The 12,329-nt window shown below is 46.8% G+C and overlaps 1 long non-coding RNA gene across 6 annotated transcripts in view; it reads left to right on the plus strand.

Moving 5' to 3' along the window:
• Dpf3l1 (double PHD fingers 3 like 1) overlaps positions 1–12,329 on the plus strand; it is a 47,602-nt gene that overhangs the window by 16,397 nt on the left and 18,876 nt on the right. For all 6 annotated transcript variants that reach the window (XR_010065168.1, XR_010065166.1, XR_010065170.1 and 3 more), the window contains one exon: positions 4,309–4,494. This is a non-coding gene — a long non-coding RNA (double PHD fingers 3 like 1). The remainder of the gene's footprint in view (positions 1–4,308; positions 4,495–12,329) is intronic.

The raw sequence follows: 12,329 nt of genomic DNA on the forward strand, positions 1-12,329 counted from the left end.
AGGTAGGGTTTTACTGCTATGAACAGGCATCATAACCAAAGCAACTCTTTTTTTAAAAGATTTATTTGTTTATTTTATTTATATGAGTACTCTGTTGCTCCCTTCAGACACACCAGAAAAGGGCATCAAATCCCATTGCAGATGGCTGTGAGCCACCATGTAGTTGCTGGGAATTGAACTCAGGACCTCTGGAAGAGCAGTCAGTGCTCTTAACAGATGAGCCATCTCTCCAACTCCTACCCAAAGCAACTCTTAAAAAGAACATTTTATTGGGGCTGGCTTACAGGTTCAGAGGTTCAGTCCATTATGACCAAGGCAGGAGCATGGCAGCATCCAGGCAGGCATGGTGCAGGAGGAGCTGAGAGTTCTACATCTTCATCTGGAGGCTGCTAGCAGAATACTGACTTCCAGACAGCTAAGATGAGGCTCTTAGAGCCCACTCCTTACCGTGACACACCTACTCCAACAAGGCCACACCTTCTCATAGTGCCACTTCCTGGGCTGAGCATATGTAAACCAACACAAAGTATAACCATTTACAATTTTCTGTGAGACATCTCAAAATTATTGATCATTTTTGTTGGTTTTCTTGTCTTATCATCACATTGTAAAGATCCTTAATATACCTTGGACCCACCCTTCCTCATGTTTTTTTGAAATTCTTGCTTTACTTTTATTTAATAACAATATTATAATTTTCATATGTGTGCACATATATATACATGCTGTGGCATAGTGTAGAGATCAGAGGACATGTTCTACCTTGTTAGGCTATCCCTGAGTGTACATTTGTCCCAGGTCATTTGTATTGCCTGTTACATAGGACTCTGTAACATGGTGAAAGCATGATTTATTTATCTACCCTCTGTGGGATTATTAAGACTAGATATTCTCGGGCTGGAGAGATGGCTCAGTGGTTAAGAGCACTGGCTGCTCTTCCAGAGGTCCTGAGTTCAATTCCCAGCAACCACATGGTGGCTCACAACCATCTGTGATGGGATTCAATACCCTTCTTCTGGTGTGTCTGAAGACAGCTACAATGTATCGTATACCTAAAAAATAAATAGATAAATAAATAAATAATAAATAAATAAATAATTCTTAAAAAAAAAGACTAGATATTCTCTGTGTTTTGCTCTCATAGTCTGCCATGAACCCTCTTGCTTCCTTCCTTACACATGTACATGTTCTCTAATCCACACTGAAAGAGCACAGAGTTGTACACCTTGACATTTCTTCCAACTTTCTCTTTAGCCCTATTTATCTTACTATTTCCCTAATGTGCTAACTTTCACATTTGAGTACTTATTTTCAATTTCCAAGATTATGCTGGGCGATGGTGGTACACACCTTTAATCCCAGCACTCGGGAGGCACAGGCAGGTGGATCTCTGAGTTTGAGGCCAGCCTCTGGCCTATGGAGTGAGTTCCAGGACAGCCAGAGCTACGCAGAGAAACCCTGTTTCAAATATGTGTGCGTGTGTGTGTGTGTGTGTGTGCGTGCGTGTGTGTATGTCCGTCTGTCTGTCTGTATGTGTGTGTATGTGTGTGTATGTATGTATGTATGTATGTCTGTATGTATGTCTGTATGTATGTATGTATTCCAAGATCACTTAGGATTTATTTCATAACAGTCCATTCTCAGATTATGGGAACACTTTCTTCTCCAGTCTCCCAGGTTAATAATTATTCTATTTTAAAGTCCTGATCATGTTTGCTTTCTCTTTTTTATTTTGGAGACAAGGTCCAGACTGGTCTTAAACTCACTTGCTCCTCCTTCCACCTGCCAAGCACTGGGATAGCAGGAGTGCAGTTGCTTACACAGTTATCAGGAGTTATCCTTACACAGTGCTAGGGATGGAACCCAGGGCTTCATTATACTTCTGTTTGCCCTCTTACTGGGTATCTTTGTTATTATTCTATTGTTGTGAAGAGACACCATTTAAAACACCATCTGGGAACCAAACTCATTCATATGAGTCCATGGGGCCATCTTATTCAAACCACCACAATGAGTCTAGGGCCTTGCGTTTGCTTAATCTGATGCCTCCCTTTCAAGTAGTTGAACATTCTTGGTTTTCTTACCCTATCTATCTCTGAAAGATGCTGTTGACCAGGAGGGGCCTGTCTCTGTCAATCAGCGTGAAGGAGTGCCACCAATGCTGTGTGTAGATGGTGATCTTGGTCCTGTTTCCTAGTGGGGATTGGCTACCTCAGGGCCCAGGCCCACCTTTCAGATCTAGTGCTTCCTCTCACCGATCTGGTGATTAGCAAGCACAGCTTCCACTCGCTCATACTCAGGATGGCTCTGGGCTGGTCTGCTGAGCCTAATAGGCCTTGGTCCTGTCCACTCTGGTCTTGGGCATCCCTGAAACCAGCCTCACTAAGCACAGGGTCTTTTGTTTCCTGTGTTTCAGATTGTAGACGCACCAGTCAAGTTTATCTACTTCCAGCATTCAGAGATTTATAAGGCCTCTGACTTACTGCAAACCCCTCTCTTGTTTCTTGCTTTTTGCTTTTTATTTTTACAACTCTGAATATATAAGTGCATGCGTGTTTTTTCTTTAGAACCTTGTTTAAATGTACATGTATCTATCTGCTTGTGTGTGTTGGAGGGGGGCTGTGTGTGCCATAACGAGTGTTTGGTGGTCATAACATAGGATAACTTATGGGCGTTGGTTCTCTCCTACCATGTGAGACCCAGGGGTAGAATTCAAGCCACCAGTCTTGGCAGCAAGCACCTGAATCCACTGAGCCGTCTTGTGGGCCCACATGTTTCTCTTTCTACAGTAATTAGAGATTCAGACAGGACTGTGTACCAGTCTTTTTTTCTTTTTCTTTTTTTCATTTTTTCTTTTTTTTGGAGCTGGGGACCGAACCCAGGGCCTTGCGCTTGCTAGGCAAGCGCTCTACCACTGAGCTAAATCCGCAACCCCTGTGTACCAGTCTTTTATCCAGTCTTCCACCTGCCTTCCCTACCCTCGCAGATGGAGTCTCACTATGTTGGCCAGGCTGGCTTTGAACTCCTTCTGTTCCAACCTCCCATGTATCTGGGACTATGGGTATCCTCTGCCATCCTGTGCTTATCCTCTTGAGATTCTGTCGTTGCTGGGTCTTCTTTGGATCTCTGACCTCAGTTCTCCGTGCTACATGTATCTTTAGTGACATGCATCTCTCTGTCCCGAGCGTGGCCCCTGTCTCTTTCTCTCTCTGTGACCCCCATCTCTATTCATGTCTGTCTGTCCCAGTCCTTGAAGCCCCTCTGTGCCCCCAACCCCTTGATCTTAGTGGCTGTTTCTTATCAGTGCCAGGTTCTGGCCCCATGGCTGGCTGGCTCTGGAGCAGTTTGTGGGTAGGGGAGCCCCAGATTGCTGCAACGTGGAACAAGCATTTCCAACACATGCTCTCCCTGGCAGCCTGCCACCACAGCCCACTGCCTGCCAACATCACACTTCAACTTAAAGAGGGAAAACTGCCAGACCAATGTTTTAGCTACAGCCCCGTGTCACGGCTGCATGGGGAATCTAGCAGCAGCCCCTGCCAGGAGCTAGAACTGTAAGGAGGACTGGAGAAGGGGCCTGGGCTGCTGGATGGTGCTGGGGATCTGAGCCCCTGCCTTCCTTGGCCCCTCTGTTTCTGGGCACCAGGATATCTTCTTGGACTCTTCTCTGGGTTCCAGCTTAACCTGAAAGCCTAAGGGCCTCCCTGGGAGGAAGATCATTCCCTTCCCAGCCCTCAAACAGTTTACCAGGGCCCTGTTTCCTGTCCTCTTTGTCTCTCCGTATGGTGTCTCTTCGCCATGGGTAACCCCCATGTGTTGTAGTCACAGGGGAGGCTGTAGAATCCAGTGAGATGATTGCTTTTACTGGACAGAAGATTAAAATGTCAGAACCCTGTGTGGAAACTCTTACCCTGGCCATTGAAGAACTTGCTACATAGCCAGCGATGGTCCTGAACTTCTAATCTTCCTGCTTGTACCCCCCCACCCCCCACCAAGTGCTGGGACTGTGGGGTGTGCCACCACACCTGGCAAAAGATCCAGTCTTACCTAGACTATGTCCTTTCCTACTGCAGACATATCTACCTATCAAAGCACACATTCTAACAATGGGGGTGGTAACGGTGGAAGCCCATGGCTACCTGTGCAGAGCGTCCTTCTCAGAATCATAGGTCACCAGTTTTTCCATGGTGGTCATATCCATCACGTCCTGGGGATATTCTTACCTCTACCTCTGCACATCTTTTCTAAGCTCAATTCCTGTCTTCATAGAGGGACCTTCTTGTCAATTCCTCTCTATGTTCAACCTAGGTGTCCCTTCTGAGCACTCTTCATCTGTCCATAAACTGTGTCAACATCGTAAAATACCCAGCACTGTGGAGGAGCAGGCACAACTGATGACTCCCAGTGTCGTTCTTCCAGCGTGGCATGTGCCTGCCCATCCCAGACCGGGGGCGGTTTCTCTTCAGGGTTACAGAGACACCAACAGCAGCAAAGGTAAGATCTGCACGCGTGCATGCCCAGATGCCCGCACAGGAGTGCTCATGTTAGCTAGGCTAGAGTCGCCATTCTTGAATACTGAGACTACCTGCCTACCTAACAGAGTAGCAGACACCCGTGTAGGAGCATCTGCTGGTGTGAACATCATGGACTTCCCAGCTTTGCCAATACCAGTGTGCCCATCTGTCGCTAGAGCCCACCTGGTCCCTTGGGATGCTTGGAAGATCCAGAAGGAACAGGTGTCACCGAGGACACATAGGTGGCAGGGGAGGTGGAACCGGAAGGAGCCACCTGATCAAACTGCCAGGCCTGGGTATGTACCAGCTGCCAATACAAACAGATAAGCACTAATAATCACACTCTCAGAAGCCAGCTTGCCTGTCCCGTTTTCCAGAGGACATCACCTGCACAGCTGCTCCTAATCAAGGGCCATTTAATTCGTTCCCAGATCATTGTCTGCACTAATTGTCTTAAACAAACCCAAGTTCATTGCACCTTATTCCCCAAGGGCCTGGAAGACTTCTAATTACCTGTAGGTGGTTCTTCATGCAGCCTGGCTTCATTAAAGATCACAATATGTTCCCCTAATAGGTTTCCCATTAAAATCCAATGGGTTCCCATCAAAATGAGTTATGTCTCCGGAAAAAAAAATCCACTAAAATATATTTTAATTAAAGTGAATTAAATATTGCATATGTCTGTGTCAGCCAACAGGTTGTACTTGAGGCTGACGCCAGGAGAAGGGGGGCAGGGGATAGGAAAAGACTCACAAGTGGAATGAAGGACTTTGGATTAAGGGATAACAGTGACTTGGCCATTCCTAGAAGGGAGACTCAATCCGTATCAATTTGAGTCTCAGTTTACCCATCTCCAAAATGCTGACTATAATCTCTAATTTAAAGTTATTTTGGTTAAGATCAGATGACAGATGACAGTAGGAGGATTCACACATACAAAGATGTCACTACTGTTACGTGATATTCCAAATAAGTCTTGTATTAGCCAGCTCTACTGGGTGACAATCATCACTCGATTTAAGAGTCTTTAATCACAGACCTTCGTTTTTTACAAGGGCTTGGCATTTTCGCCACAGCCCTACAGCTGAAGTCACAGTCCTTCTCCGGGGCATGTCCTTCTGAAGGTAGAGAGTGGAGTGCGAGAGGCTGGACAGTGCCGGAACATGCTGAACCATGAGACTGCATTCAAAGCTTGTTCTGGCTCTCCATTTCTCCCCACACTGTTATGCTCTGCCACGACGCAGAGAACTATTCTTCCTCCTCGAGCAGGGCAAGGGTGGGGCTGCATAGTTCTCTTACAGGGAAAAGAAAGAATAACTGTTGATAGTACAACCATACCCCACAGTCTTATCACTGGGCACGATAACAGTGTTTTCCATGGTGCCTGATGAATAGAGCCTGGGAGGTGGGGGAATGAACATATAGACAGTTTCACCGCAGAGCTCCCATCTCTACGGAGGGTGCTGTTTTTCGAGACAAGGGTTTCTCTGTGTAATCTTGGCTGTCCTGGAACTCCCTCAGTAGACTAGGCTGACCTCCTACTCAGAGATCGGACTGCCTCTGCCTCCGCCTCGGAGTGCTGGGATTAAAGGCAGTGTGTGCGACTACTGCTTGGCTGGTTTTGTTTGTTTGTTTGTCTGTCTGTTTTAATGTTATCAGATCATAGGGGCCAGGTATCAAAAGCGCGAAGACTGAATTCTCATCCCTAGAAACCATGCAAAAAAGCCGGGCATGGTTTTGCAAGCCCTGAGCTGTGGGGGCGGAGACAGGAGGATCTGTGGGGCTTGGGGCCACCAGTGGAGCTTCAGGTCCAGTGGGAGATCCTGTCTCAAGGGAAGAAGGTAATGAATAATAGACGAGGGGACCCAACCTTTTCCTCTGGTCTCTTGAGTGCTTGCATCTACACATCCACCACACTACACATGCACAACACTATAGAGAGCTCTGTGCTATAAAATAGTACACACGAACAGGCTTTTAAACAACTGACCACCAAGTGTTATCACAGGATGGTTTCTGAATCTCTTGGAATCCAGACCCTTGTTTGTGAAATGAGAGCATAGATTAGAGTCATTGTTTGCAGATCTGAGCCAAGCAAGCCTTCACTAAACCAACCTCCCCCCCCCCTCTCTCTCTCTCTCTCTCTCTCTCGTATGTTAGTGTTTTGGGGTTCAAGTAAACCTGATGAGAAGGGAAGGCTTCCCCATCCACTCCATGACCCTTTCCAGTCTCCTCCATTATCAGTGACCTATCATGAAGGTATATTTGTTGATGTTGATGAGCCTACGTCAGCATATCTTTATCACCCAAAGTCCATAGATTAGCTGAGGGTTCACTCTTGGTAGCTTTATGGGTTTAGACGGATGTAAAATGTCACGTGTCCACCACGATATTGTCACGCTCAATGGCTCTACTTCTCTAAAGCCTTTCTGTGCTCCGTCCATTCATCCCCACGTGGCTCCTCTTATTTAAAAAACACCAACAATAATAGTAACAAGGATAATGAAAATGACCAGATCTATGCGTTGCAATAAATGCTAAGATCTGAGAAGTGGTTTTAGGACAAGCAACTAAGTGGGTGAAAGCTCTTGTTGTAGAAGCCTGTCACCTGAGTTTGACCTCCTAGGACCCATCCTGAAAGAAGAGACCTGATCCCCCCCACATACACAAAAAAAGTTGTCCTTGTATTCATACACACAGGCAACAACAATAAAAAAAAGAAAAAAGGGATGAAATGTTGATAAGGAAAAATATGTAACAATCCACACATAGGGATTGTAAGGGAAGAAATATCTATGCAGCAAATGAAGTGGTTGATGGTGCTCCAGACTCCTTAGGAATTATCCCTGGCTTTAGTTATGTGTTAGACTCACCCTTAGAATTTAAAAAATTCCCAGGGCCTTGGCTCACCTCCTGGAGACTCTGATTTCATCAGATGGGGTAGAGGAGCATGTTGGTCAGGCTTTCCGGAACTTTCCGCTGGAAAAGCTTGTTCGAAAAGCCACTGCCCTAGAGCCTACTTGTCTACATGTTGTCCTTGGAACAGAGGATCGACTGCTCCGGAGAGCTTGTCAGAAATGTGTCATCTCTGGGTACACCCTGGATCAGGGCCCTTTCGCAAGGGCCCTAGGTGATTCAGTGTACCGTAAGTCTGAGAAGGCCGTCCCCAAGGGGCTGCCCCTCCCCTGCCACACAGCAGTTCGTCCCCCAACCTCTCAGCACAGAGCACAACGTGGTTGAACACATTTTCAGTCACGGACAGCTTTTGCCTCCCTTTAGTTCCGCTGGGACTCTGTCTCCTACTTTTCTTTCCCCTGAGTCTTCTCTACTGACCTCTAAAAGTGTGAGTGAAGACAGCACAGCACTGGCTTCTCGATTTCTCTGTCTCGCCCTTCATCTTTAGTCATCCTCACCTGATTCCATGCTGGTAGAGACCGTCTAAAGAACATCCGCATGACCACTGAGCTGCAAGAGGTGCTGGGAAAATAAGCGCCCTTCGTCAGAAGTGACTTCAGGGACCTGGGACCTGTGCGGCGCCACACTTGGTTTTACACTTTGGTGTCACTATCTTGAGTGGCATTTTTCAAGTTTATCACATTTATTTATGTATTTATTTTTGTATGTATGTATGTGTATGTATGTTTCTGTGGGTGGGGGTGGCGTGCATGTGTGTGCCATAAGTAATGTGTGGAAGTCAGAGGACCCCTCTGAGGAGTCAGGTCTCTCCCTCCACTGCGTCAGTTCTGGGGATTGAACTCAGGTTGGCAGGCCTGGCACCAAATGTCTTGCTCTGCTGAGCCACCTCACATGCCCACAAAGCTTGCACAGGGGTCTCTGTGTCCTTGGCTGGCACTGGGATTGCGCTTGCTCTAATCTGCATCATTTACTCTGCAAGTGATGTCTGACCTCTTCTCCCACTTTGGATGTGAGGAAACTTGCAGTTCACAGTGGTGAAACATCCCCCATGATGTTCTCCCCGCCCCTGATTTATGTCTTTTCTAGCTTTCTCCCTATTGGCAGTAGCACCAGCATCAGCCTGCTTTTCAATGCCTGGTTTGCCACCAGCATCCTTGGTCATTGCTTGTTCCCTTCCACATCTCTCCTCTGAAATATGTTTTGACACTGTCTCCCTTCTCTCTAACTCAAGTATCTCTTGTCTTTTCTCCTGCTGAAATATTTGCAGTCGTTTGGATGGTCGTTTTGCATGTGTGCTCACTTGGGCATGGGAATGTGGGGGGTCAGAGTGTGACGTCAGGATCGTTTTCTTTAATCACGTCACCTTATTTTGTGAGTCATGGTCTCTCACTGAGTCTGGAGCTTGCTACTTGAACTACACCGGCTTGCCAGTGATTCAATAGCATCGCCTGTTCTCCGTCCCTATTGTTGGGATTACACACCACTGGGGATCAGAACTCAGGTCCCCATGTTTACACAGCAAAAGCACTTTACCCTCAAAGCCATCTCCTCAGTCCTCCTGCTTGGGTAATTTTAATTGGACCCCATCTTGATTGTCTTGCCTCATCTTGATTCTAGGAAATCTAGAATGATCCAGTGAGTGGAGATATCAGATCCCAATATCCCTTAGCTCCAGAGTCTTCCATAGCTCCCGATCCTTCCAGGGGCCTCTGGACTTCTCTCATTTCCTCCCTTTCCTTGCACTCCCACCCCCTACCAGGTTGAATGCCCTATGGTCCTTTCACCTCTTTGACCTTTGTACATGCTGTTCCCCCTCCTCTCTTAGGCCATGCCCCCTTGGCCCATCTATATAGTTCATCTTCATAAATCTGACTTGTTCCCTGCAGCCTTTGGCCCCATGCAGTCGAGAAGCTTGCTGTCTCTTGCGATCCCTTCACAGGGAGCTGCCTGGCTATGCCTTGTGCCTCCTGCAATGCATCGGGGTTACTGGCTCTCCCTTCATGCTAGCCCAGGCCATACCACCAGCTAATGCATCACTTTTGCCAGCTCCTCTGGGCCTTTGTTTCCCAGTGGGCCATGCTGGAGCTGACTCTCTTCCCAGCTTTGCATCCAGTGACATTTGCCCCTCTGAAATGAGCACAGGAGTCATGGAGAGAACACTTACACCATGGGAACTGGCAGAAGCAAAGCAAGGGCTCTGGGTCATGCTGAGAGAGCTGGCTTAGCAGCACACAACACTGTCTACACTTTCAGTGCTCCCTCAAACAGCCACATTCTGGACACAACTGAAGCATCTCTTCTTTAGAACGAATCTGACTTTGTGGTTTGCTAGGCCAAGGTACCACATATCTCCCACATTTCATATGTTGGAACCCATGCCCAGATGGTATTTGGAAGTGGTTGGAATGATTTAGAGAGGTCATTGGAATTAAATGAGGTCACGAGGGTGGGTCCCCTAGGACAGTCTTGTAAGGAGAGGAAGAGAGCTGGCATACTTACTTGCCTTGACTTTCATGGAACATGTCAACCCATGGCAATGAATAAATAAATAAATAAATAAATAAATAAATAAATAAATAACAAAAACCAAACCAAACCAAAACAAAACAAAACAAAAAAACAAAGAAAAAAACCTCACCAGATGCCAGTGCCATACTTTTGGAGTCTCACATCCCATAACCACACACTAGATAAGCCCACATTCTTCACAAGCTATCCAATCTTGGGTATTAAATTATAGTAACAGAAAACAGATAAGGATAAGATCCTGACCCTGGCGGGGGCCTGATTTCCCAGCAGAAGACTCAGCCACAAGCCACTGTGCCCTGTTGAGAGTCAGCTCTTGAGATGTGCACTTCAGGCCCTGCCTCCCATGTGGGACACATTGAGTCCACTGACTCAGGCTGAACTTCTAGAACAATTTTTCTCATTCCTCAGCGATGCTGAAAGGACAGACTGGTTGGCTCCCCTGTCTCATGTACTTGTTCCCACCCTGTTCTCTGTTCCCAAGGGTCCTCTGCTAGGCTTCTCTGTGACCCAGGGAGCTCAGTTTCTCTTGTTAAATTCTGAATTGGCTTACTGGTTATTTATCCAACATTTTAATAGTTGCTGTGGTAATACTAGTTAATTAAAATCGATATTTAATGAATAGTTGCTATTTATTGGGTATTTTTGTTGTTCCAGATCATTCATAAAAACACACTACTACACATGCATACATGAAGGGAGTAGGTGTGTTCTAAAACCAGACCCCACCCCCATTATCTTAGGATTATGCTGTCCTCGTGCAGCCAAACATTGGCCTTGGATCCATCCTGGTTGCCCTTTGGCTTCGGTGACATATATATTACTGGCCTATTGCTCCTACAGAGTTCCTATATTCTGAAGTGGAGAGGCAGAGACTTAGGAACTTGTAAGGATGCTGACAAACCTGTCACCCTGGTGACAGTGTCACTGCAAGAGGTTTGTGTGGGCCTCAGGAGCAGACAAAAGCAGCCTTTGGACCATGCCCTACTGACTGTCAAGTTTCAGGCATTTGTTCATTCATTCATTCATTCATTCATTCATTCATTCACAGGGACCCTGTGCTGGCTACAGGGAGGTTAAGTGGCAGGGAGGACACTCAAGGCCCCATCCTTAGGGAGATTATGTTTAAGATTAGAAACAGATAAAAAAAATCAAGTCAATCACACTGGCAATTACAAACCTCATTAAGTCTCCAAAGGAGAAACAGGATGTGGCTGAAGAACAAAGGGGACCCGTGCAGGAGGATCAAAGACATCTTTGCACTGGACCTGGAGGATGAGGGGGAGTCACTTCAGGGAAGGCAGAGGAGCTGGGCCAGCAGGTGGCACCGCATGAGTAAAGGGCCTGAGGCAGCAGGAAGCGGAGACTAGAAAAGGCCTATGGGCCATGGCTCAGCCATCACCGGCTTGCAACCTTCTGAGCTGTGACAGTGAGGAGCAGGCCTGGCACAGAATAGGGGACACTTAAACACTTTGCTGAAGGAGTGAATAAGGGAGGCCCTTCTGGAGGAGCCCTTCTGCTGAGGAGGAAGGCAGAGAGTGCCATGTAGCTGGTACCAGGAAAGAGCGAGTGTAGGTCACAAATTCAGAAAGAGGAGCAATGGCCAGAACGGAACCAGTAGGATGATCTAACAAGCATCGGGGGATGTCAGGGAACGGTGTGAACAAAGTGGGATCCACGTGGGATTTCTGGCAGGGATTTTCTGGCAAGTCCCAGGCGCCTGAGCAAGGAGTTTAGAAGGTTTTTATGGGTCTGAGTCACTCTGGACAATAAAAGGTTATCTAACACTTGCTGATTAAGCATTTTTACATACACCGTCCCTTCCATCTTCAGGACAGCCTATGGCAGTTGTTACATTCCCCATCGAACCAATGAAGATACTGAAGCAGACTCTGGTCTACAGAGCAGGTTCCAGGCAGCCAGCGCTACATAATGAGAGCTTACCTTGAAATACATACATACATACATACATACATACATACATACATACATACATACTGGAGAGGTGGCTCAGTGGTTAAGAGCATTGAATGCTCTTCCCAGAGGACCTGAGTTCAAGTCCCAGCAACCACATAGCAGCTTGCAATTGTCTGTAACTCTAGTTCTAGGGGATCTGGTGTCCTCACACAGACATGCATCCAGGGAAAACATTAACGCCCATTGCAATGAATAAACAAGTCAATAAAATGATAAAAATAAAAACCAACATTAACAAACCCTAAAGTAGGCAGAGGTCACCTCCAGGTTCCTTGTAAGGACAGAGATGTCACTCAATAGCACACAGTCTGACCCAGGGTTCGTGCTCTGGAAATGCACAACGCCGCCGCCTCCCCACCCCCCCACCCCCGCCCTTGTCTCTTTGAAACTAGCCTG

This window comes from Rattus norvegicus, chromosome 3 (genome assembly GCF_036323735.1).
Source record: "Rattus norvegicus strain BN/NHsdMcwi chromosome 3, GRCr8, whole genome shotgun sequence".
Taxonomy (NCBI): Eukaryota; Metazoa; Chordata; class Mammalia; order Rodentia; family Muridae; genus Rattus; species Rattus norvegicus.